At 45.1% G+C, this 22,504-nt stretch overlaps 1 long non-coding RNA gene across 1 annotated transcript in view; it reads left to right on the top strand.

The window, feature by feature from the left end:
• The window catches only part of LOC112556612, a 148,026-nt gene that overhangs the window by 67,788 nt on the left and 57,734 nt on the right, over positions 1-22,504 (top strand). Inside the window, exon 3 of the long non-coding RNA XR_003097787.1 lies at positions 10,271-10,441. This is a non-coding gene — a long non-coding RNA (uncharacterized LOC112556612). The remainder of the gene's footprint in view (positions 1-10,270; positions 10,442-22,504) is intronic.

The raw sequence follows: 22,504 nt of genomic DNA, 5'->3' as shown, positions 1-22,504 counted from the left end.
ACTGTACGGTGAGTACACGAGGAGGGGGATGTTTATTTTAGTCATCATGAGAAAGCTTTAACTGTATGAAGGTTGGTGGACAGTATTTGAGGAATGCACAGTATGTAAATGTTCCATTCTGTAACAACTGTTTGGCGGTCAGCAGTGTAGCAGTTGCTACATCACACTCGCACGCGGTTACAACACGCACTGTTGGACACGACAAGCGGGCGAGAGAGCGCCCTCTATGTTTTACCGGCTTTTCGACAATAATTCTCTTTTAAACCAGTCGGCACCAAGTCTGGCAACAAGAGCCAGCCAGACAATACGGGCGCCTGTATGTGCGGCGAGTTTCAGACAACAAATTTCAAAGCGGAAATGACGTCACGCATGTGGTCCCCGCCCGACTAGCGATTCTCGCCGCCTTGATCCCCCAACCCCACCACCACCACCACCAGTCCACAACTCATCCCGCTCACCACGGAGGATGAGGAGCGGGCCAGGCGGGGGATCCCATTTCTGGAAGCAGCCGACTACAGACCTCCCACCTCTCAGAAAGCGAGAAAGCTCATGTCGCAGTTGAAGCTGGGCGTCTTCAGACGAGGGCCTGGTAGTGCCAGACCCCACCGCCGTGTTGATGCAATCTCCTGGCTGCCCTGGCTGCCCCTGTGACGTCATCCTTCACGTGCTGGCCTGGTCTTTGCACTTCTTTAAGGTCAAGCGCACTCTTTGCGTAAACGAACGAGGGACGAGAGAAGAGGTGAGAAGGGAGAAAAATAAAAAAAAAACTCTAGTCACTGAAAACGTTTAATGTAAGACCGCCAGCCCTCAGATGTGGATGTAAATATCGACACCAAACGGGTTTGCATTCATCATGCAACTGAACACAAAGAACGCCTTTGATTATATGCTTTCGTGTGTTGAACGAGTTTACCAGATACCTTGGCTTCAATTTCTTGTATTTGCCTGTAATGAATTATGTAGGATGAATATCGATGGTGCTTGAGACAGTCTGGCTGAGAACTAATCTTGCTTTGAGCTTCATCTCACTTTGTTTATGTAGGGGGAATGGGGGGCTGGGGTAGTTAGGGACGTGTACGTGCGCTGGCGGCTACAGAGTGTACTAACAATCGGGTAGAATGTATACAACGGGTGAAGGTGGGACTAATATTTACCTCAATTCTTTCCCCAGACGTGATCGAGCCAGTTATTTCGATTGCCTGCTTAGACCGTTTGTTGTCCGCTGAGTCAGAACTCGGACGAGTTTGATTTCCCCTCCATCTCCTCCGATCTTTTGAAGCTATTTACGTTTGATTGTTCATCGGGTGGTCGTATAACCGTCTGGGCCAGTCACTCTGGGTTTTGTTTTACTGGGGATGAGATTGCGGATCTTGAGTGCATGCTTGTGTGCGTGCTTACTTGTTTTCAATTGCCATCTTATCGATGTTGACATGTGTTGGTGGAGTGTTGGCTTCTCCTTAAAAACAAGAGAGAACAAAGTTCATTGACACACTTGCTATATCGATATACCCACTGGGCAAACTTCCCACGACGGGGAGACAAAAATATCGCGCGTACGGGCCACCAGGGATGCAAGCTTGTTGGCAGAGTGCAGTGCCCTTGATCCTTGGCTTCCCACGAGCCTCCATCTCGTCTTCATGGCACCAAGACCAGAGGAGGACGGTCCAGGCCGGGATGGAGACCCAGGCAGTCGACACTGAGACAGTCCATGTGTCTAATGCGGGGCGCCACTGGTCGATGTCTGAGAAGTCGGAGACGATACGCACAGTTATAGGGGAGGGGGAGATGGTGGGGGAGGTAAAGCGGAATAACTCACTTTGTCATGGTTGTTGGTCTTGAATAGGAAATATCGCGGTTGCGCACTTTGAGAATATTCCACAGCTATACTGCAGTTGTTGATGATGAAGGGGATAATGACTCCGATGGTAATGATTAGTCGCTGTTGTTCAGTCCTAGACAAATGTGTTTATTTTATGTGTTTTGTATGTGTCATTTGCTGAACAACGAGCAGCGATCATTTTTCATGTCATCAATCAAAAGGTTAGTAAGTTGTTCTCATTCATCGTCGTCGAACGCTCGGTTACACTTGCGAAAGGAAGAGCAGAGAAAAGATGAAGAAGGAGGAGAAAATGTTGAGGAGGATCAATCCTTCCTGAAGACCTGGAGCAGGTCTCCTCCCAGACACATTATTGATGTTGCTGTAGTAGTGCCTCCAGTTTCGTGTCCTTCCTCTCTAGCGCCTTGGGAATGATCTCCACAGCCCCGTGGGTCAGAGGTTAGCTTTGCAGTGCGACCAGCCGGAACTGTTCCCATGGATTCCCTGGCTTAAAGAATTGTGACATTTTGATATATTTTGTGAGAGCTCGACACAATGTTGTTAAACCAGCCTGGCCATTGGCATCAAAACCAACACTAAATGCTTTCATGCTCTTCTTCATTGCGTCTTGATGAAGGAAGGTGTGTGTGGGGGATGAAAACAGCCGCAAGCGGGAGGAAAAAAGAACAGTTCCAAACTTCATTCTGTTTAATCTCTCTTTCCACCCCTTTTCCTTTTCTGGTTTGCCTGCTGGATAGCCTGCCTGCCGGTCTGACTATGGCTGTCGTTGAGAACACTCTGGAAGCAAGGTTACCATGACCGCTTTGTCATCATGGATGGTTGGGGATCTGGTGGCACGCTGTTCCTTCTGGGCGCGTGGCACCTGCTCACCTGGCTGGCGGTTGCCTTAGCTACTGACTAGGTCGACTTAGAACCAACTCGCCCCCTCCAGCCACTTCCCCTTCCCCGACTGAGGTATATAGTCTCGCTCTCCCTACATTTACAACATACTTGCACTGTTACACATCTGTAACTCATTGCTTTATGATGTTGGCAACATGTCTGGAATGAGCTGACAGTTATTAGTATTTTCTTTTTAAAAAGCTACTGCGAAATATAAAAAAAAAAATTCCTGAGAGGTATACCTTGGGGTATACAACGTTAGGTATGTGGGTTTTCATTTTTTGTTTTGTTTTTTGATGTGTTTTTGGCGTAAGTGTATGAAGTATATGCCTTCCCTTTTAAATTTTGTGTGTAGATGTCGTCTCGACCTGTTGTTTCTAAATGTCTTTCCCATTCCCTGCTCATATCCTTAATATATCTTTACACAAGATAAGCAGGTGGGGAGGTGGGGGGTAATGGTGTGGTCGGGTGGTGCAACAGTACCCTGCTTATCACCAGAACCTATAGCGAGTCGCAGATTCGAATCTCCGAGGTTCCGGTAGCACCTGTTTGCAGAGCTGGGTCAGGTCGATCTTATCCTGGGTTATCTTCTACAGGACGCCCTTCTCAGCTTTATAGTTGCCATCGTGGTATTTTTCATCATTATTGAATATGAACGTGTGCTTTAGACTCTTCAGCTCCAGGTAATTATCTGAAGATGCCGTCCCTTAGCAAGGATAAACAATATTCTCAGAACTGAAACCTGTCTCGCAGTCGTTCTGACGAAGACAGGACGCAACCTACAAAGAACCTGGCTAACCCTCGACAGGCAGCGAGCACCGGGTATCGATCACGTGACGCTGGTCAGGGTGTGCGTCTTCCTGTAAGGGGGCTGCTGATGTCTGTACCTGTCCTGCCTTGCTTCTGATGCCGTGGGAAGGAGCCTGGCAAACGCAGTGATAAGAGTTCGGGCTCCTCGTTCGCCATGCTGGCAGTCCGGTGACTGGGTGCACGTGTAAATAAACTCAGATTTCTGGCACTGGCCAGCCTGGAGAGTTTGGACAATCGATGCGAGGAGCAAGACAGGAGAGGTTGTCCATGAGGCATATACTAGGGTTTTTATCAGAAATGTCTGTCAAAAGAACACTGGAAACTGTATTAAAATAATTTAAAAAGTATTTTTACTTTTATGCTCAGCTACACTTCTTGAAATCAGAATTTGATTTTTATCTTGTTTTGTGCAAGTTTCTGCTTTTGGTGAGTTGATTCCCAAGCCGGTAAAATCCATGTTTGAATGAGGAGAGAACTGACAGTTTATTTTTTATAGTTGAATTAAATAGAATTTTTTTTTACACAATTTTGGATAGAGTCATTGTCCTCAGGGAAGAAGAATTTACAGATTACCTATGTAACAGCTGTCAGGTTAATTTGTCTTTGCTGGCCACAAGTAGATGGCAGGAAAGGCTTCTTCGTTATATTGCTTTCCTCTCTTATGTAACGCACCACACTGGTCACGTGTTGTCAACAAGAGAGACAGTATTGAGCTGCTGGGAAATTCCTGTCCTTACAGAAAACTCACAGCTAGCGGCTTCTAGGAACGATGACAGATACCTTTTCTAGCGTTAATCTTTCTTTCACTCACTCTGTCTGAAAAAGTGAGTCTGAGACAACTAGTGGAAAAAAAATAGAAATTTGATTGAAGATAGTAGTAGCGACGACCATAACGAGGATGATGCTGTTGATGATGACAATAATGATAATCATAACAACGGAGAAAGACGAGGATGAGAAGAAAGAGACAAGAGATGACGAAATCTGAGCCTCATTTCCTGTTTCTCCGACCCTGGCCCTAACATCCAAAGCTGTTTACATTCATCCGTGCCATGTCCACCATCGATTGATGCGCATTAGTGGGTTTTTCTGATGCACCACGTGAATGCATGGCCGCTATTGATTGGTCGAAACTGCATACAAAGCTGGCGTAAGAGGCGCTGTATGTCAGAGCCTTCACTTAATTTCCATGTTTGTCATTTCGATAACATACAGACCGGTCCTCTGGCGGACCTAGCCTTCCCATGTTCCATTGCTTTTTGAGGCCACAACAAGGAGAGACGATTTCTTTCTTTACCTTCTGATGTCGAGTTTGTTGACGGTTGGGATCAGTCTAACAACAGAGCGAACTGGCTGACCTCTGTCCAAGTGCTGTGACAGGGTCGTCATGGGCTTCGGTAGCTTTTGTCACAGCTGTGGTCCAGTGACAATGTTTATCTAAATATTAGACTATGTGTGCTCAGCTACTACCAGCAACACGACCAGCTTTTGAAGAGTGTATAGTTGTATACACCCATGAAGTATATAAAAAAAAGCGAAATTAATGCGGAAGGCCTGAAAAAAAAATGTTTACCGCAGATGTTAAAGACAGACTTTTAAGGAGATTATATTTTTCTAATCGGCATAAATTCGTTGGCTGTAAGGCAGCCTCTCTGTGACCTCGTGACCTGCTCCTAAAGTGCAGGTTGTTTGTGGATACCGCCTAGGTCGCTGTGTGGTATTAGTTCTCTGTTTTGGTTTCATTTTGTTCTTTAAAAATATTAAAAGATTTACTTAGTAACTACCTTGCGTTGCCTTTTATTCTCTCTTTTATTCGTTGGTTAAGTGTGCCTCTCTCTCTCTCGCGCACACACAGGCTCCAGTGGTCATGAAAACGCCATCATGAACTGAGATTGTCAAACCTCGACTGACACACTTGTAAACATTCCCACACTTTGTCTGACACACCTGTAAACATTCCCACGCTTTGTCTGACACACTTGTAAACGTGTCTGTGTTTGCTGTTTTTGTTTGTTTTTTTTTTAGGTGAGGGGGTTGCGTAAAGGAGGTAATTCGATTTTCAATCTTTTTATATCCTCCTCTTCGTCCCTTCTCCCCTTCAATGATAAATTTCTCTTCGTCTCTAGATGAACACGTCTGTGGTTGTTCATTGGGTGCACGTTTTCTGTAGGTAATGGAATTCCCACAAAAATGTCATCAACGAGCAGAAAGAAATTAATAAGTGCAATCACTACAATAAACGACAACAATGACAAATAACCGCAATGCTGTACCCGTCTTGTTACATAATGAATCGCATTAGAAATTAAACAGAGCAACAAAAGCGCAGATAGTTCTATAGTTTCCGGTAGATCTTGGATAAAAACGAGGTGGAGGGAGAGGAGAGGAACTGTTATGGTGAAGTGAGGACAATCTGCAGCAGAATACAGACTGGTGTTATTGCCTTTCTGGGATTTCCAGCCCCAGCCAGCGAGAGCGCGAGAGACAGACGGAATATTCTTTCAGAGGTTAGAGTTCACTGAAGCTTTCTCTTCTGTTCGTCGACGAGACACCTCGTGTGGTGGGTGCCAGAGGTGAGAGGTTGGGAGGAGGTGGAGTCCCACTCGCCCAGGTTGAGGCTGGCTGCAAGCTGCGTGGAAGCTGCGAGGCCAGGTCTGAGTGGTCCCAACAGGACACGGTGACACAGACGTGTGGACGGTATTTGCAGTTTGGTCCGAGGCTGAGTGCAGAGAAGTGCCAACGGAAGTCTTTGAGTGGGCTAGCAAGTGGACAAAGCTGCCACTCTGCATCAGTTTATTTTTTACCTGTGCAAGACCATCTGGACCACTCTCCTCTCTTTGCAGCTTGACAGACACTGTTTTCGCCGAGGGCTTTGTTTTGGTTACAAGGTTGAAAAGTTGTGATGTAGTCAGTGTGTCAGAAGAGCTAGGTTGACTTGGCGTCCATTTAGGTTGAGTTGAAGTTTATCAGTCAATCTTCACCCGAATAAGACCCACCCAGTTCGCCAGTCTGTCCTCAGGACGAAATGACTCGTGTTGTCTGAAATGTACCCTAGTAGAAGCTGTATAGTTTGAGTCTATAAATAACGATTTGGATGAAGTATTGTTGTAGTAAGTCTGATGTCTGTATACTGTCCAGTAGGAATGATGAACTGAAGACAAAAGTGTAGGAATTAACACAAGGCTGAGCGTGCGACCAGTGCGCATGCCTGTGCCTGCATGGGAGAGATTTCGTGTCGACGCGCGTGTGAACAAGCCTGTAGTGGTGTGCACGTGTTGCGTGTGTGCGCGCGCACGCCACGGCGAGAGGATGGAGAGAGCTTGTCCTCATGTTCGATCACGGCCCAGTACTCTCACCGCACGTCCTGGGGACAGACATTCTCTCCCCTCCAAGCAAGTGTTGATGCCCTGCACTGGGAGCCGCACTTCCGGTAGAAGGCGAGCGAAATCGATAATGAGGCTGGTGGGATGTGCCGCCATGTTCTAGGCCAAGTATTAACAACGTGCGACCACTGCTTAAAAAAAAGAAAATCTCACTGCTGCCATAGCAACGTAAAAGGTGGGAGCTGATGTCTCACCTTTGACCCCTATTGTACATCGCGAGTCATCGCTCGAAATAAACTCTAGGGTCATAAGTTTATCCTCTGTATCAATAACCCTAATGTTCTGACCTTATATGTTGTCGCCCTCAGAAGAATAATCCCACTGTATAACTACATTGCTGAACAGCAACCCAACCGTATCGCCGCACCGTCGAACAGTAACCTATATTGTCGCCCATTGTAACCCATCTGTATCATTGACCTGTGGAGCAGTAACTCCGTATCGTGGCCCTTGGAAGCAGTAGTCCAGCAACACCAGTGATGTGTGTCCCCTTGAGGAGGGACATGCTGTAGCCGCCATTACACCTCTTCTCTGTGTCTCGCATCATACGAGAGGCATCTTCTCCTTCTCGAGCTCTGCTAGTGGGGATTCTCTGCCCCTTTCTCCTCGAAATGTGTCCACGGTCGAACCTTTCAAGTCTGGCCTCAAAACCCACCTCTCTAAGAAATTCCTTTCATAATCCAGTGAAGTCTTCTGCCGACTCCTCAGTTCTTTAACTTCATCCATATACTTTGTTTAAAGGTGTAGTAAAGGCGGTGATAAGGCTGCGGCGTGATATGTGACGTCAGCGAGGGAGAGGAAGTGTCGGTCATCGTTAGGATTTGAACTAAGGTGATTGTTGGTGTGTCACTAGTTGGATTAGTGATATATATATATAAGTGATAACAGTCAAGATGGCTACGAGCAATGTCTAACAATATTGTATCAGCTCACTCTGGGATCGAGATAACATCATTGGAGGACGAAAGAGACAAAAGAGTCCCGTGTCATTTCTCTTATTAAACACAACATTTTTAAAACACTCAACTTTTTCCTCATAAACAGACACAAAAGTAGACGAGGTTCAAACTGATCCTACTCTTAACGAGATTCTAAGCAATTTTTTTTTGCCCATTTCTTTGCTGACGTGTGTGTTTGTTTGTGTGGTTTTTTTTTGTGTATGCTTGGCTGTCGATTCGTTTGTATGATGTATGATGTATAATTTATAATCCATTCTGCACAGCGTGTTGAACTCTTTCCCAGACGCGGAGTACGTGTACTTTTATTGTTATTATTCAGCTATCATGCTATACAAGTGTCACAGCTCTTGCAATGAAACGATGAGTCACAGCTGCCAGCTGGAAATAAACCCGAAATGTTTTGTTGCAGATTGTTACATCTTTCTTATTGACCTCGGTGGTGATACTGTCTTTCTTTTCCTTCTCTCTTTTACGTTTCTCTCTTTCGTTCCTTTTCCCCCACCCTTCCTTCCTTCTCTTTTTTCTTCTTCTTTCTTCTTTGCCTCTTTTCTATCTCTGTGTGTGGTCCATTATCCTGTTTTATCCTGATTAAGCTAACTGTAAATCTTGGACGTTGAAGCCGTTGCGTGTCCAGCTGTAATCTTAGGAAGTCGCCAGAAGCTGGTGTGTGATGCGAGGGGCTTTAATAAGAATCAAGAATCGATTCTGTGAAATGTTAGATGACAGTCTCTATCCTGAAGAACGTTGTACCTATATGTCATTGGCCGCGCATTCTCTCCACCCTCCCTTACATACCCACATCACCAACCCTTCCCATTGCTTTATTTTTCTAAAAATAAATTTCTTTATTTTTTTTATCGTTCTGTTTGTGTGCTTCTTTGTTATACTAATTGGCTGTGAGTTTAATAATGACTGTCTCGCGTGTTTTGATATGCCAACATGAAAGGAGACTGATCCGCATTATTTTTGTTTCTCGCTGCCTTTTCTTTCTCCTTCTCCTCAACTCCATGTACTGATAGTTTCCGCACTTCATTAACGTGACGGTGTCCTCTTGTCATTATTCTCTCCCAAGTGGTTTCCTCCATTGACAGTTATGAGATTTCCTTTGCAATAATCTTTGAACTGCTATGTTTTGTCTTCCTCTCTCCCCCCTGACCCCGTCGTCTCCTTTAGTTTCGACAAGGGGAGGCAACTCGCAAGCCACGTGCTTTGACGAGCCGGTGACGTCACGATAGTGAGGCTCGTGCGGCTGCCGCTTACCGCCCGTCATTAATTATTTGCCGCGTGCGTCGCCGCGCGGACATCAATATTTCAGGGTTGCTGTAGTCGTCCGCCGTCGTCCGACAAAGCTGTGCGTAGCACGGGAGACAACTCTGCGGTTTGCTGGAAGGTTCCCCCAACCCACGACCTTCGCCATGCAGGATGTTCCGGCCTCCCCTTCTTTGTCCCTCCCTCTACCCGAGGTCTGGATGGGAGAGTGAGCGTCTACCCTTCAGTCTCAACCCACATCAAGCCATGTTCACTTTAGGTATTTAGGGAGGGGAGATCAGCACAGTTGCACATCCTTTGGGATACCTGAATATGAGTTATCCCTCCCTTACAAAACAAATTGTGCTTTTAAATGATGCTAATTTAAAGTGGTGGGTGTCGTGGTGGTTGTGAAGTTGGTGTTAGTGAGAGAAAGGCAATACAGCTCGGACAAGTTTGCAAATTGGAGTCGAGGCTGAACAGACATATACTAGAAACTTCCAATGATTGGATTTGCTTCAGTGTTTTGCATGCTGCTGTAAGGTACCGAGTGTTGAAGCTTAACCGTCAAACAAAGTGGTGAACCCTAATTACCTCTGGTGGTTTGAATCCTTTGAATCCAGTTCAGATTCTCGTCCTTGTTTTATGTTTTTACCTAGTAGTGGTGTAATGGTGTAATGGTTTAATGCCCGTCGTGATTGTTGCTTGATTAATAGTCTTAATAGTAATAGTCTTGGAACTTATCTCATGAAAATAGGTTTTACTTGTCACTAGAGTTTATCACTGCCATACCAAACTTTCTCATCCATTTCAAAAAATTACTACAGAACGTACAAAGTAAATGCTGTTGAAGAAAAAAGAAAAGAAAGGAAGAAACGATTCAACAAATAAATGTCTTGGCATGTTACCATCCCACTTTATCACTTGTACTCATCACTGCTTGTAAAAAGTGATTTAAACACTTTATATAACCTTCTCGGTGCTGCCAGTAGTTCTTGCAAAATCCGAAACACGACAGTGAGCAGTCTTTAGAGTTGAGGGAAGAATGCAGTGATGGATTCCAGCGAAGCTCCCTTTAACATTTACAGTCTGGCACAGCGCGTGTTCATGCATGTAGCCACTTCAACTACTGGATTTTTTATTTGTTGCAGGTGTTTTCACGCATCAGCATGGAACCTATGTGAAAAGGAATTCTTCAGGAACCCTGTCTTTCCCTAGCATCCTCACCCTCTGACCTTAGACAACCCAGCAAGCTCTCTCCTTCCCCTTCGTACCTTACCGCCAGCGCCAGTCTGTCAGTCCAAGGGAAACAGTCCTTGTTGGTGAGTGACTATTGTGCTGCAGGAGTTGCGTACCTTTGCTTGCTTCCCGTCTCGGAAAGTTGGGTTGATTGATGGATGACTGATCATGTGACGGAGTAGCCAAGGGTGTTTATATGTGTGGTTGAAGCATTTTCTGACAAGAAACTATGTCTAAAAAATTTGTTTAATAACTGTGAAGTAAAAACGTTTCCCAGTCTCATTTTCAACATGTCTAATGATGAAAATCTCTTACACAGTCAAACGATTGACACTGTGCCTAATGAGCAAAACCGAAAAAAGAACTGCGAAAGAGAAAAAGTCATTTCTCTGAAAATGAAGGTGATGAAGTGTGTGTTTTCGAACGGCACCTATCCTGTAACTTTAATCTTGCTTAAATTTTGGAGGGTTAAGTAGGATGGAGCCGCTCTCTCTCACCGTTTAATAAAACCTTGAGCAAAGCAGTTCATCACGATTGTTTCACTCCATCCCCCAACTCCCACCCATCACTCACCACCATCCCAACCAGTTAAAGGTTGACAATGCACGATTGTCACTGACTCGCCGTGTGGTGATGTTTTGCGCAGTGTTCAGGGAGGAGTGGGGCATTTCTCCCTCGCCCATTGATCGGGGAATTTATTTTATTTCTGATCAGGTCCGGACTTACGACAGTTGGCTTTAGGTGGTGGAGAAGGGTTGGTGAGGGTTGTTGGAAGAGTATTTTTCTAACCTTCTGCATTTTTCTCGGACCACATTACGCGTTCAACGATGTGTTTTCAGCTGTACGGTGGAATCATGTCGCGTGGACAATTTGCGTGCAATGGATTGTGGGAAGAACGGTTGGGGGTGAGGGTTGGAGGCGGCTCAGAGAAAGAGAAAAGTGGCGTCCTACTTTTCTGACAGTCTAAAGCTAAAGGCTGATGTATTTTTCCTTCAGCAATTTTTCTCCAAGCCGTGTATTGATAATATTCCCCTCAACAGATGCTGCAAGTGAAGGCTGTATATTAGCCTCGAGTGAGAAGATGAAACTCCACGCAGCAACAGGCAGCGACCATCGGGATGCTGGTCATTCAGGGCAGGAAGGAGCAGGTCATCAAAGGGACATAAAGCAGCGCATTCTCTCCCTTGCTGTTGGTCCCTGCTGCTTGCAACGACGGATGGGATTCTGGGAATATTATTCGCCCATTTTTGGGACATTTGTTAGCATTTTCATTGGAGGTCGGGGGATAGGGGTTATTCAGTTCCGAAGAGCGGGTGGACATATTACTTCTGTTTTCGATTCTGATCACGAAAGTGGGGTGTGGGGAGGGGGGTGTTGGGTCGGCGGGTGCTTACACATCCGCTGGTGACGTCATCATCTGTTGTCTCATTCTCCCACCTCCCCTCTCCCCCACCCACGCTACTCCGTCGCTTTCCCCGACCGTTGCACTTGATCGTAGCCAGCCTCCCTCCTCGCCCTCCTCGAGTCCAGACAACCCTGATAATCAATACCGTTACAGCGATTCTTCACGCATGACCCATCACTAATCTGCTTCAGTGTGGCGGCTCAGTCTACCCGCTCCCTCCCCTGTGGGAGACTGGAAGATGGCGGAAGTATACAGAGGCTTGTCTCTGTTAGCACAGTCCTCAGGGTTCGTGTGGTGAGGCTATGGCACAGAATCGACTCGCCATCATCATCATCACCATCATCATCATCAGTTCACACGTTCCCACCCGCCCTCTTCTCCTTCACCCTTCTTACACCCTCGTGCTTTGCTTACGCATGCGCAGTAATCTCTTTTTTTTTTATTTTTCCGGCATGTGATTGTGGCCGGCGCATGCTAATGGAATATCAGTGGGTTTTAAGCAGGCCTGAGGTCAGTGTGGAAGCTATTTTGTATTTCCAATGAGGAGACAGGGTTGGAAGTAGTGGAAAACCATGTAAAGAAGTTTCTTTTTAAATTTATCTTATGCGTGCGTGTGTGTGGTATTTGTTTAATTTTTTTTTTTAAGAAATAGGACAACACTCAACCACTTGTAGAAGTCTAAAGTATTTTGTATTTGCGCTTTTTTAAGCCGTAACTTTTTCGAATCTGCAGGTTGTGATAACCTAATATTACTTTATCATTTGGGTAAGTAAGCAATATAATGGGTTCCTGTCGATTGATGCGCCGATTGCTCAGTGCATTGTGAAGGTTCTTTACTGACGTGGCAACCAATTGGCGATTTTTCCAAACGGAAACTTTGTTCGGTTTATGCCTGACTTTGCAGGCCTTCCGGCAGCTACCTCTTTCCATGCCTGGCTAAAGAAGCTTACACAATCATTTGCCGGAATAAGCTGGCGAGAGTGAGGAGGTGTGGGGGTGAGGATGCTAAGGGGGGGCGGGTGTTGTTGCTTTGAGCCCAGCCAGCCAATAATTATGTCACGGCCAAGCAGCCCGGTAAACAAGTGCCACGCATGCAGAGAAAGAACCGCGTGCCTGAGACAAGATCTGAACCCGTGATAGCTAATCAGCTGGCGAAGAGGACGATCAGATGAACAAGTAAACAGCGCACGTACTCAAGACAATGTTTTGTAAACCTTGGAAGAAGGTGAGGTGTGGACATTGATAGGAGTAAGAGTAAGAAAATAAAAGTAGACGCTGGAAATCAGAAGATTAGATAGATGACTGATAATATTCTGGATAAAATCTTCCTTTTGAAAAAGCTGTTGGGCCTCAAGTGGAAAGTTTTGAATGTAAAATTAGGAATCAGTATCAGTAGGTAGTTACGTGTATGAGAGACCGGGAGGGAAGGAAAGAGAGATTTATTTCTCTGAAGTGTAGAAATGAACCAGTGTTGGCATTGTTGGCGGGTGGATAAACATTTGCACAGTAGAGGATGGGGGATGAAGGATGAGGGAGGTAGAATGAATGGACAGGCAGTCGTGAGTAAGGGGAAGTAAGCCGAAATGTCGGATAATTAGTGTTTGCAATGGTGGTCTGCTCTTGTATTGATGGAGCGTGAACTGCACAGTGGAGCATGAACGGTGGAGCAGTGTCTAGTACCTGTTCATGTACAGACCAATAGTGCGAGCTTAGTGCTCGTAGTCACTGTTGCGAGCAGCAACTGCTCTGAGCTAGACAAAAGTTTAAAGTGGTAAAAACAAATTAACATGAGAGGGCGTCTCAAAAATAAAACAAGAGACCATGTCCGTTTTTTTCTAGATTTTTAAGATTTTCGCTCGTTTTTTCATGGTATATCACGTGACCAACAAGACTGGTACCTGGATTGTGACCAACAAGACTGTTATGTCACGTGACCATCAAGGCTGGTACCTGGATTGTGACCAGTACGACTAGCATGTGTCTTGTAACGGGAGACCAGCACCGCTGCCTCAGAATATGTTCTCAAAGCATATGGAATTCCTCTGCGATTCCCTATCTCCTTCTCTTTCCCCCCTGGGGAGGCTTGGTTGATGTTAGTCTCCAGGGAAATATGAAGAACAATAGATAACAGATGCTACCTACCTGGAGCAGCAGTATTTGATGACAAATGAGAAACGTGTTGTGTACTGATAGGCACCGTCCGGGCTAATTATTGTTGGTTATCTGGGTGACTAACGGTTTGTGCGCGTGCCTGTGCTTACAAACATCTCGGCTGGCATTCATAAAGCACGTTTACGCAGCATTTACTCTACCCGAGCTGTGTGTGTCTGCCACCCGGAGATAGCGGCTATAACCGTGTAATCATAGACTTAGGGTAGGCCTGCCGTAATCGGTTTACCAGCCGGTAATTTATCAGAGCCCTCCTTCCGATGCCTTTCTCTCGTGTAGGGTAACTATGGCGGTGACTACGATGTTTAGTTCAACAGAACCGAACACAGTTTTTTCTTTTTTTTTTTTTTTTGTTTTGTTTCTAGACCTAACAAATAATCTAGGCAGTGAAATAATGGTAGAGAACCGTTGGTAGATGTTTTTCATCGAATTGATAATCTTATGATAGCATGAAAGTGAATATGGTCGACTTAGTGCCCTCCGACTTGTCCCATAAATCACTTTGTTCCAACTAAAAATAAATAAATGTCTTTGTCGTCTAGTTCCCCAAGAAAAATATTTAGTCAGAATGAATTAATTCAACTTTCCGCAGATTCTTGCTTGCTGCTGTTATTTTAAAAAATATTTCTCGTTTTAATTCTAGGGTTTTGTCGCCCTTTGACCGCACGTGCAATGGCGCCATTTATCGGTGTTCGCGTTAAGCGGGTGTTTAACGGCACTTATGTAGGTGTTTACGAATTGAGAGTTAGGTTTTAGCTTGACCAGGTTATTCATTTCTCAGCTTAGAGCATTTTAGCGGACGTCCATGAATACGAACCCAGAAAAAATTCCCCACTTGATGACACTTATCTTTTCCTCCCTTCATCTTTCACTGACTTTATTTATTTTTTGTCAAGCCGACTGTGTTGGTAATTACCGGCCATCATTTCATTGACTAACGAAGCAATTACCAAAAGCAGTCACAAGGATCACATTTACTAATCAGCAAAAAGCGAGAGGTGGCGGGTGGCGGGTGGCGGGTGTTGATACGTTATCAGAGTTCATAGGAATTCCATCCTGCGGTCTTCCACCAGAAGAAAGAACCTCCCCGCGAGGTTAGGCGCGTGCTCCTTCGTGAGTCGGCAGGTGTCTCCCTGTGAGCACATCCTTTGTAGGCCAACAAACCTCCTCCTTCTCCTGGGAGGCGGGGTCACCAGGAGGATATTCAAGAAGGCTTAGCAGGGTTGACCTAACAACTTTAATAATTAGAGATACTTGATTTCGGTTTTTTTTTTAATGAAATAGGACAGTACTATACTCAGCCAGGGGTGAAGCATTGAAGACTCACCATTGTAGGAAGAGAAAAGATTTGAAATTAATTATCTGTTGGATCATATTTACGCTTTTAGTTTTTTAAAGATTCACCTGACTAGGCACTAATCCAGTCAGCTATGCCCGCAATTTTCTAGCCATCTTGTAATTTTCACCTTGTTTGACATTCATCCGCCACTCAGCACCCATCCCCCCGTCTCGTGTACCTCTTCCACCCGGCTCCAGGTTCTGCGGTGATACCCTATACAGCCAGAGACGGTTGTTGTTTTGGTTTTGTTGTTGTTTTCTTTTTTTGCTTGCACTTGAATACCTCTTGCATTTATTATTTTTCTTCTTCTTCACTGTGTTTTCTCATCTTGCCTCAAAGGAACCGAGTCTGGTCGCTGGGGTCAGGTCGAGAAATGTAGGAGGTAAGGCAAGCTTAACCTCTAACGGTTACAACCAGTACTTCAAACGCGCAATCGTTTCAGCGGGCACGGAGTAATGGCCTGAGAGCTGTAACTCATTGGAGCATAACTGCTTTGTGGTGGAAATTGTGTAGAAAAGGACGGGGTGAGGGTGAAGGGTAAAGTGCATCTGTGTGCGTGTGTGAAACATAAGTAGAAGCGTAAATCCGTGCACAGACCTAATGAGCGGCAAAGTCCTGTAACTCTGCACATTCTGTCTTGCAGAGTTGTTCCTTCTTTGGAGCACGTGGAACATCTTCCACTTTATCCTTGATTTATTTCTTCAGACAGTATTCCTCACATCTCAAGTGGTTGAACATCTCGCTTGTCTCAGTGAGTTTATTTGCATGCACACGTTTCTTTGGAATGACGAGTGTCCTTGCTTGTTTTATCTCCGAGCCTTTCATGATCCCGAAATGATGGAATTGAATGTTTCAGAATTAGATACTGGGGATTTGGGGATTCGCCCACAATGCATCTTGGTATTGAAGCAAGCTCTGTCTTCCATGTGTTAAAAAAAAAAAAAAAACCCAGACGAAGTGGGACAACGAAAACCAAGAGTATTTTTTCTGTCTGCTTTGCCTAAAGTTGTTGACACAGTGAACCACTCTACTTTAAAAAAGACTACACAAGATCCCTGTTCGCTCTAGCCGCCCGTTTTTTTGTCCACTCAGCACAGTTGCCTTTCTCGTCATTATCATCACGATAACAACGGTGGACGTCGTCGTGCTCGTTGTGACGAGCGTTAACATCGCGTAGATGAAGTTTCTAGAACAAGAATCTTCGCTCACCGTCCGGCACTACACCTCCACCACATCCGACATTTCGTTCTTCTGGCCAGCAACTGGTTTATGGTCCATTCTCTCCCCCCAACCCTCTCCGTCCTCCCTCACCACCATTAAAAAGCAGGGGAGGCAATGAGCTTGCGTACGCGCTTCTCTCCCCTTTTTTGTTCTGGGCCTCTTGACAAGGCGACCTGCTGTGGGAGTCCTCCTTGTGATGGAGGTTGTTAGAGCCGGCTCCCCGCGGACAAACATGTCAGCACACACGATTTTCGTTTCCATGTAATCATCACGGGGAGATTTCATTAGAAGCTTTTTGCTCGTGGCCGTGCTGCAGAAGTGGCTTTTGTGATCGCGGGAGGTAGCCACGTAAATGGCTGGAGATTTCCTCTCGGAGCTCGCCCATGACCTCCATGGTCGAGCTTGGAACTGACTTTACACTCCCTGTCAGGTCTACTCAAACCTTGTGTTGCCTTGTTTATTGGGGTATTTTCCTGCCTTACAACATGTTACTGTGGACAGATTTTGAATTCATTAGAGCAAAGCACGTGTTGTCATCACATCATCGTAGTGAGATGACATTTGTGTCACCAGCCTTCTACAATATAGAAGGAGATTGTTCCATATTCTCATTCGTGAGAGTAAGTGTAGACAAACGACATCCTTTACTGTAAACATTCTTATCTAATGCTTCATCTGTTCTATCCCATACCCCTGTGTTTCAACCCTGTAAGATGTAAACCTTAATCTCAGTAAATGTCTTGACTGGCTTTTGTAATAATTTCTATAATTTTTCTACACTACCATATTCAGGAAAAATTTTTTTAATTTCTTTATCTCTCTCACACATTAGTCTTCACATTACCCTCCCATACTTATTAGTTTCCGATGACTTTGAAATGAGAGGAGGGACGGACTGTTGCTTTATTTAGCAGTAAGGGCGACAACTGGACTCCTTCCGCTTGCACCATGCAAGCTCCCCCTATCGGCTGGCGTTGACGATCTGGTGCATGCCTTGTCCATGGACCCCAGCACACACACCCGCAAATAGCCGTCCTGTTGTGTCCTGCCTGCAGTGAAACGTTGACACAGATGAACCTCATCAGCAGCCAAGACTCCGCCATTGTAGCCCTGTCACCCAGCACCCACGTGACGTCTATTTGCTCATTCTCCATCTCATCTAGAGGAGGACAAGATCTTTTAACGGTCCCGTCCCGCTAAAGCAGATGATTGCGGTGAAAGGAGTCAATTTTGCACGAGAAACGAGGTTTTCCGGAGGTGGATCGAGGATAGTTGGATGTCGGGGGGAGGCGATCGGCGCGGACCGGCGAGCCCTGGGGAGGGGCTACAGATTGCGCTATCGTCGAGAAATTGTTTGTTCCTGCTCTCTACTCGACGGCTAGCCCCTTCCTCCCATCCAACCAACACCCTACCTCCCCCACACACCTCACAAGCTCATTCCTCTTCCATAGCCTGATGGGGCCGAACCGTCTCTCGCCAGCGGACTCCACCGTTCAAAAAAAAAAGGGCGACAAACTCGTCAGCCAAGAGGGGTAATTCGGTAACGCCTTTTCCCCACGTTATGTCATTGGCTAACTTGATGAGGGCTCGTCCCCTTCTTGCCGAGGCCTAGGGACTAATCAGTTGCTAGGATTGACGAGACGGAGGGTCCTTAGCAATCCTAATTATTCCCTCCTTCGCCGTGATAATCACGGTTGTTTGTCGCACGTACCGGCAGACCGCCCCGCAAATATTCTCCGTCCATAGACCTGTGTCTTTTCTTTTTTCTTATTTTCCTTTTGTGGTTCGAGCCACGCAAACGTTGGGTACCAGTGCAGCTAAGGACTCTGTCTGGGTGCGTATCGTCTGCGTGAAAAGCCCTTCGGGCCATTTACACACTCGTCCCGCTGTTCAGACCACAGGGTGGCGTTGCTATGGTGACGTGAGGTTCAATCTCGCAGAGAGGATTTCCTCGGTGCAACATTGCGGAGTCTGTCTACAAAAATGTTGGGTAGTGATGGGGCAGTAACAAGGAGCAATGATGGACCAGTGATGGACCAGAAAATGAACCTCCTGACTTCATTTGGTTGATTTTGCTGACATGTATCTCGTTTTTAATTGCCACCATCCGCGAGTTTATTCCATCTTGTCTGCAACATCTTCATCATTTAAAGAGAAGGGATTTGCTGAAAACGGAAGCTTGTAATCAGTTGCACCGATTGCTGTCAGCCCGATAAGTGCCTGTCTACACGGTTTCACATTCAGGGTTGATTCTCTCACCTTATCACATCGCTCAAGTCGCTAACTCCGTCTGTAACTCTCCCTTCTGCTGCGTTTCCTCCTCACCTGTAGCTTCACCCTCCGCAATCAAAGCAATGGGAAGTACTCGATGCTTGTATATTTTGTTGCCTCCCCAACCCTCATACTCTTACGCATGCAGCTGCACCGACTGCTTCAGGGGCTGCGGTTATCTTCCCTTGAGTGATTCTTTGTGGAGGGCGTGAACGGAAAAGGAGGATTTTTGCTCGGTTTTCTGCCTCCATCTGCCATATCTCCGTCCTTCAAGCTCATAGCCACTGGGAGGCATGCTGTTCCCCGCATAAATATGAAATTGTTGATGATGCACTTGAAAGGACATCCTGCGCGTGGGTGTAGTATGCGATGTAAGATTGTTTGGATGCCTGCTTTCCTAGGGTGTGGCGCGGATCAGGTTCGACGAAAGGCGTTTTAAGCACGTGCACTTTACCTGAATTACAATTTATTTGGGTGACAAAAGTGTGAAAGGTTCGATCCTTCAGCATAACAGTTGTGTAGAGAGTGTGGCGGTTACAATGGTGACTCACACGACTTTGTGGCCAACAAGGGTGTGGTCAACGAATACGAGACAAGAGTGTGGTCAGCAGTAGTGCCAACAGGGGTGTGGCCAATAACCGTTTGATTGTTGCCAACAGGTAGAACCTTTCAGATGTCTTGTATTAAATAATACTTTATGACTACAATTGGATCGGATTTTTAACCTCTAATGAAAAAGAAATGTGAAGGAACAGACAAAATACGATCAGAAAAAAAAAATAAAATTATAAAATAAAAACCTTATAACGATTTAACAGTTTAATGAAGAAAGTTTCTGTAATTAGAGATTTCATGCTGTAAAATCCTTATTTTTTTTTTTATTATTTTGCAGTCGATTTTTCATTCGTTTCTCACTCTCGGATTTTTTGATCTTGTATTTGCTGGAGAGCGCTCGGCTTGTTGCTGTGCACGTGCAAGCAGACGTTGCGTGCTGATGTCAGGATGTGAGACACAGTCGACACCTTCACAAAATTTCGGTGACCAGGCATTTTCATGCACGTGATGCTTCAGGTGCGACGACTGGAAAAACTACGGTCCAAGGGAAAAAACTCTTCGACTCTAAGAAGAGCTGTTAAGACCAAAGGGAGAAAATCTCAAGCGAAATCGCGAGCTCAGGCATCATCAGCACCACCGTCATCAGCAGCAGATAAAGAAATATTAGTTTAGTTGTTGGAGCGTGAATGATGGAGTTGGTTTGCGTCACACGCCATCAACCAAACCTTTTGGCAGCCATGATAAGCGTGATGTCGGTGGCTAAAAATAGCTTGAGTAGACCAGACGTGCGTTCTAGCCTCCCTTGGCTTGTGGGTGGACGTCAGTGAGGCGTTAGGTAACGCTCCTCCATCTATGTCATTGTCCGACAGGAAGTTGCTTATCACTAGCTTTTCTCCATAAGAATTGTGGGATTTTTTAGCACATTTTCTTACTGTTCTCTTTCGCTTCTACATCTTTTCTTTATTTTTTTCTTCTTTGTTCGATCTTTTTTTCCTTCCCTGAATCCACTTTCTATATTTTTTGCATTTTTTTATTTGTCCGTTCGTTCATTCTATTTGTTTTTTTTTTAGTCCATCATACTATTTTTTTAACTTTGTTCTTTCGTTTGTCTGATTTTACTTTCTTTTGTTCGTTCTGCGCTTTGTTTGCGCGTGTCGTCCATCATCCGTTTTCTTTCTATTTTTCTTCACCTTCCGTTGCCATTTTGTCAATCTCTTCTGGATGGCTGGACGGCTGGCCGACATCGAAGGCGATGTTGTTGTTTCGTGCGGTATTGGTGGTGACAGGTCCTCGCCCCACTTTTACAGTTTCCATGTGTCACACTAAAAAGTTTTAATGACACTCGGGAGACCTCGTTACAGCAGCTCAGTCCGTCTTGTAGCGGCTTGACTCGATTAACACCACTGAGAGCTACAGTAAACTCAATAGTCCCAACAACCGACTTTTTTGTGGGGAGACGAAGTGTGTTCAGGACAAACTTTTTAAACTGGAGATACGAACGAGGTGGTCACCTGGGATTGGAAGAACACATTTGTGTTTGTGCGCCTGTTGCTCTGTTTGTCTGTTAGAGAAAATTGGGAGAGTTGGATCAGAAAGAAAGGGCAAAATCCTAAATTAAAACAAAGAAAAAATGAGAGAAAAAAAAAAAAAAAAAAAACCCAACAAAAAAACAACAACAACAAACAAACAAACGAACAAAAAAAAAAAAAAAAAAAAACAAAGAAACAAAACAAAAAAACCAAAGCCGACAGTTTACACGCGCATCAAATCACGTGATCGTGGCTGTAAGTTAGTACACAAGAAATGATGCACGAGGGTTTAACCATCTTTCGAGGAGTTGTCTTTACCTGTATTTAATTAAAATTACCGGATCCAGCAGCAGGTGCCAGGTCAGACAAACCTCCTGAATTTATGTTCACTCCGAAATACCTGCTATGCCGCCTTCTTAGAAGTGTCATAAACAACAGATGACCAGCATCAGACTTCTACGAAAACTGTGTTTGATGTGCAAAGAAAAAAAAAAGCAGACGTTTGCAATATGCATGGTGATGACAAGGCCAAGGAACATAAAATACTGGAAAAAAACGACTAATTGAACAAGGGACGTTAACGAACGGATAGAAATGTCTTTGAAAATATAATTCATGGGAAAAGCAGCTGTTAAGAACATCAGAAGTTGATGAATAATGCAGAAATAAGTTCTTGGTGGAGGATGCGGCGCTGGAGGAGAGGTTGTCTGAGGAAAGACACTCGTTAATTAATCAATTTGTGTGGGGTGGGGAGGGGCGAGGTGGGTATAGGAATTAAATGACAGTTTCCTACTAATTTGTTCCGCTAATATTACTGTGTTTAAGTTTTTTAGGGAATATTTGGGAGAGTTTCTGAAACGTTTTATTGATATAGAAAGGAAAGATGTAATACTGACTGATTATAAAGATTTGTGTTTTGACATGCGCAGTCGACTTAAAGACGGGTCTGTGAATATAATTGTTTTGCAATCCGGAGACTGCCTGTATATGTGTATTTATTCATGGGTTTGATGTGTGAAAGTGTGGTTATTTACCTAGCGTGTGTTTGCACCTGATGACTGTATCCGGAGGAGCATGGAAGCATTTCCGTGGAGGAAGCCCTGGCGTTCTCCCCCACGAAGTGGTGATCTTGTGGGACTCTGGCATTATTGCGGCATCGTTCTCAAATACTTGATGGTGTTTAGCAAATAGTTTGTGTTGCCAAAGGTACCCTGGTGATGCCACTTGGCCTGGCTGTCAGCGCTCAGTGCCCTCGCGGACCAGACCACAGTGAAGGGATTGTGGGGGAAGGGAGATGACTCCTCCGATTGTTTTTTTTTTTAACAAAGGGGAGATAAACACTACTATAGGCTAAAGAAGTAGCAATGGTAAGCTTGGTAACGAACGGTGTGGATTTGCATAGGGTTCAAGCGGAGCTACACATCCACCCCACCTGCACACATCAATGCACTCACAGATACACACAAACACATTTATATATTTGCTTTCTCGAAATTTATTTTATTTTTGCCTGGAAAAATATTGACTTATTTGAGAAGTACGCGGTTCTCAAGACCGTTTAGAAGTTAGACGATCACGTGACAAGTTGGTGCCATTGTTCTGGCAAGTGTACTGACAGTTACATTTGAACTTTAGCTCAGCATGTTGACCAGAGTTC

The sequence above is a fragment of the Pomacea canaliculata genome, linkage group LG2, assembly GCF_003073045.1.
Source record: "Pomacea canaliculata isolate SZHN2017 linkage group LG2, ASM307304v1, whole genome shotgun sequence".
NCBI lineage: Eukaryota > Metazoa > Mollusca > Gastropoda > Architaenioglossa > Ampullariidae > Pomacea > Pomacea canaliculata.
This window is presented reverse-complemented; position numbering and strand designations above follow the sequence as displayed.